Source organism: Dendrobates tinctorius, unplaced genomic scaffold (assembly GCF_039654945.1).
Source record: "Dendrobates tinctorius isolate UK_male_01 unplaced genomic scaffold, ASM3965494v1 ptg000564l, whole genome shotgun sequence".
NCBI classification, from domain to species: domain Eukaryota; kingdom Metazoa; phylum Chordata; class Amphibia; order Anura; family Dendrobatidae; genus Dendrobates; species Dendrobates tinctorius.
In genome coordinates, this window is record NW_027362222.1 from 362501 (window position 1) to 367500 (window position 5000).

Sequence of the window (5000 nt, forward strand, 5' to 3'; positions counted from 1 at the left end):
CGCTCTCGCTGGTGCCCGCCGCGGAGGCCGCCCTTCGGGCGATGCGTGGCACGGACCTCCGCGGGCAGGGCTGCGCATCTGGAACTTCGAAAAGGGCCGCCCTTGCTAACACTGTGCTTCCCCACGCGGGGAGCGATTCGGACGGCTGGCCCCCACGCCGGGGTGGGTGGGCGCCCCGCCGTTCGCCCGCGTGGGTCGTCAGACCACTGTTCATCGTTCGGTGCGATTCAAACTTCCCACAGCTCGGCCGCCTCCGTCCTCGAACGGGAGGTGACGGCCGGCGTGCGCGCCCAAAGATAGGTGGTGGAAGCCCGGGGGTACAGGAGGAAGGACACCGCTCACCGTAAACCGACGCGAGCTCCAAAGCCCGGGTCGAGCGAGCAGCACCACCTCCCCACCCGGGAGCGCCGTGCCAGATCGATCGGAGGATAAGACCGCTCTGAGAGGACATGGACGAGAGGGGCGTCCGCCTTCCGGAGCCCCCCCTTTCGGACGAGGACTCCGGATTTGCCCCCCGAAAGCCATCACCTCCAGAGAACCAGGGACCGCCGAGGGAGGGTCTGGTCAGGCTTGGGTACCCCAGCATTGCCTCTCTCGCTTGGGATGCACGATCGGCAAAAGTCCCTCTCGGAGCTGTGGAAGTTCGGTCTCAGCCGGATGTGCGCAACTTCCAGACGAGAGGGACCACATGCCAAGTCGCCTACCCAAGTCGGGGAACCAGAGAAACAACTGCTTTCTATCGGGGTAGAGAGACGACACTCTCTCAAGTACATTCTGCCAGAGGTGCGCATTCCTATGTATTTGCATTGCGGGACAACGTCCCCACTTTAAGGGGACGAAGTCGGAACTGTACCCGGCCTCAAGTCACTGTAGGGCGGATGCGGCACCTAGAAAATTCCTCATTCCGGTTCTTTTTCACTTAGTCGTTTTTTTTTTTGGCAAGAATGTACCCCAGGATGGCCAAAAAGCCAAAGCCAGGGACTGAGAACCATCGAGCATGCTCTGAGGGGACATAGTCAGAGGGGGCGTCCGCCTTCCAGAGCCCTCCTTCCCACGAGGACTCCAGATTTGCCCCCCCCCCCCTGACAACAGCCATCGCCTCCAGAGAACCAGGGACCACCGAGGGAGGGTCTGGTCGAAGCTCAGGTACCCAGGATAGCTTCTCCGGCTTGGGCATGGACCGCCAGACAAAGCCGCGGACCATGAACCATCCAGCCTGCTCTGAGGGGACATAGTCAGAGGGGGCGTCCGCCTTCAAGAGCCCTCCTTCCCACGAGGACTCCAGATTTGCCCCCCTGACAGCCATCACCTCCAGAGAACCAGGGACCGCCGAGGGAGGGTCTGGTCAAAGCTCACGTACCCCAGGAGAGCTTCTCCGGCTTGGGCACAGACCGCCAGACAAAGCCGCGGACCATGAACCATCCAGCCGGCTCTGAGGGGACATGGTCAGAAGGGGCGTCCGCCTTCTAGAGCCCAAACTCGGCCACGGACTCCAGATTTGCCCCCCTGAATGCCATCACCCTTCAGAAGACCAGGGACCACCGAGGGAGGGTCTGGTCAGGCTCAGGTACCCCAGGATCGCCTCTCTCACTTGGGACGCACGACCAGCAAAAGTCCCTCCTGGAGCCGTGGAAGTTCAGTCTCGGCCGTATTTTGCAACTTCCACGACAAGAGGGACCACCTTCTAAGTCGCCTACCCGAGCCAGAGAACCATAGGAACAACCGCCATACATCGGGGTAGAGAGAGCCCACTCTCTCCTATATTCTCCCGCAGGTGCGCATTACTATGTATTTGCATTGCGGGACAATGTACTTCAATGAGCGGGACAAAGTCGGAAATGTATCCGACCTCCTGGAACTGTGCGGCTGCTACAGCAGTCAGAAATTCCCCATTCCGGTTCTTTTTCACTTGGATTTTTTTTTTTGCAATTTTTTGCCTAAAACGTATTCCTCCAACATGTACTAGCTCATGACACTTGAAATTTTTGAGCCAATTGATAATAACAGCTTTTTAGAGCTCAAAAACAAAAAAAATTTGAGCGAACAAAAAATGTTCGAAAATGACCTCAGCTCCTGGAACTGTTTTCGGTACACCTCCAGAGAGGCTCCCCTGCCTGGAAGTCTGTCACTGCTCAGCTCGAAATTTTTCTAAGTCCCAAAATTCGGTTTTTCATCCAAAATTCAACTTTCTGCCCAGGATCCACAAACTTTAAACCCAGTTGGGGGACCCTCCCTGGGGGCCCTACAACATACTGAAGCCCCCCTGTGGTGGAAGTAGGGGAATTTACTTATTTTTACACAAAATCACAAAATTCCATTTTTTGTTCGCAAAACACTTTTTTGTCCTCAAGAAACTTTTTTGTCCTCAAAACACTTTTTTGTCCTCGAGAAACTTTTTTGTCCTCAAGAAACTTTTTTGTCCTCAAAACACTTTTTTGTCCTCAAAACTCAATTTCTTCCATAATTCGACTTTCCCCCAAAAAACCACACATTCTACCCTCATGGGAGGCACTCTCCCTCGGGTCCCCACATCATATTGACGCCCCAGAGCGGTGGGAGAAGGGGAAATCTGATTTTTGCACAAAAATCCAAAAATCGCTCTAAGTCCAAAAATCCTGAAAATTTTTCTAAGTCCCAACGGTACTTTCTGAAAAGTGTACCCAGGCCCCTGGAAGCCTCCTAGGTACACCTCCTGAGACTCCCCCCTTCCTGGAAGTCTGACACATCTCGAAATTTTTCTAAGTCCCAAAAACTGGTTTTTGCTCCATAATTCGACTTTCCCCCCAAAAGCCACACATTCTACCCTCATGGGAGGCACTCTCCCTCGGGTCCCCACATCATATTGACGCCCCAGAGCGGTGGGAGAAGGGGAAATTCGATTTTTGATCAAAAATCCAAAAATCGCTCTAAGTCCAAAAATCCTGAAAATTTTTCTAAGTCCCAACGGTACTTTCTGAAAAGTGTACCCAGGCCCCTGGAAGCCTCCTAGGTACACCTCCCGAGGCGCCCCCTTCCTGGAAGTCTGTCACATCTCGAAATTTTTCTAAGTCCCAAAAAATGGTTTTTGCTCCATAATTCGACTTTCCCCCCAAAAGTCACACATTCTACCCTCATGGGAGGCACTCTCCCTCGGGTCCCCACTTCATATTGACGCCCCAGAGCGGTGGGAGAAGGGAAAATTCGATTTTTGCACAAAAATCCAAAAATCGCTCTAAGTCCAAAAATCTTGAAAATTTTTCTAAGTCCCAACGGTACTTTCTGAAAAGTGTACCCAGGCCCCTGGAAGCCTCCTAGGTACACCTCCCGAGGCGCCCCCTTCCTGGAAGTCTGACACATCTCGGAATTTTTTCTAAGTCCCCAAAAATGGTTTTTGCTCCATAATTCGACTTTCCCCCCAAAAGTCACACATTCTACCCTCATGGGAGGCACTCTCCCTCGGGTCCCCACTTCATATTGACGCCCCAGAGCGGTGGGAGAAGGGAAAATTCGATTTTTGCACAAAAATCCAAAAATCGCTCTAAGTCCAAAAATCTTGAAAATTTTTCTAAGTCCCAACGGTACTTTCTGAAAAGTGTACCCAGGCCCCTGGAAGCCTCCTAGGTACACCTCCCGAGGCGCCCCCTTCCTGGAAGTCTGACACATCTCGGAATTTTTTCTAAGTCCCCAAAAATGGTTTTTGCTCCATAATTCGACTTTCCCCCCAAAAGTCACACATTCTACCCTCATGGGAGGCACTCTCCCTCGGGTCCCCACTTCATATTGACGCCCCAGAGCGGTGGGAGAAGGGAAAATTCGATATTTGCACAAAAATCCAAAAATCGCTCTAAGTCCAAAAATCTTGAAAATTTTTCTAAGTCCCAACGGTACTTTCTGAAAAGTGTACCCAGGCCCCTGGAAGCCTCCTAGGTACACCTCCCGAGGCGCCCCCTTCCTGGAAGTCTGACACATCTCGGAATTTTTTCTAAGTCCCCAAAAATGGTTTTTGCTCCATAATTCGACTTTCCCCCCAAAAGTCACACATTCTACCCTCATGGGAGGCACTCTCCCTCGGGTCCCCACTTCATATTGACGCCCCAGAGCGGTGGGAGAAGGGAAAATTCGATTTTTGCACAAAAATCCAAAAATCGCTCTAAGTCCAAAAATCTTGAAAATTTTTCTAAGTCCCAACGGTACTTTCTGAAAAGTGTACCCAGGCCCCTGGAAGCCTCCTAGGTACACCTCCCGAGGCGCCCCCTTCCTGGAAGTCTGACACATCTCGGAATTTTTTCTAAGTCCCCAAAAATGGTTTTTGCTCCATAATTCGACTTTCCCCCCAAAAGTCACACATTCTACCCTCATGGGAGGCACTCTCCCTCGGGTCCCCACTTCATATTGACGCCCCAGAGCGGTGGGAGAAGGGAAAATTCGATTTTTGCACAAAAATCCAAAAATCGCTCTAAGTCCAAAAATCTTGAAAATTTTTCTAAGTCCCAACGGTACTTTCTGAAAAGTGTACCCAGGCCCCTGGAAGCCTCCTAGGTACACCTCCCGAGGCGCCCCCTTCCTGGAAGTCTGTCACATCTCGAAATTTTTCTAAGTCCCAAAAAATGGTTTTTGCTCCATAATTCGACTTTCCCCCCAAAAGTCACACATTCTACCCTCATGGGAGGCACTCTCCCTCGGGTCCCCTCAACATATTGACGCCCCAGAGCGGTGGGAGAAGGGGAAATCTGATTTTTGCACAAAAATCCAAAAATCGCTCTAAGTCCAAAAATCCTGAAAATTTTTCTAAGTCCCAACGGTACTTTCTGAAAAGTGTACCCAGGCCCCTGGAAGCCTCCTAGGTACACCTCCTGAGACTCCTCCCTTCCTGGAAGTCTGACACATCTCGAAATTTTTCTAAGTCCCAAAAAATGGTTTTTGCTCCATAATTCGACTTTCCCCCCAAAAGCCACACATTCTACCCTCATGGGAGGCACTCTCCCTCGGGTCCCCTCAACATATTGACGCCCCAGAGCGGT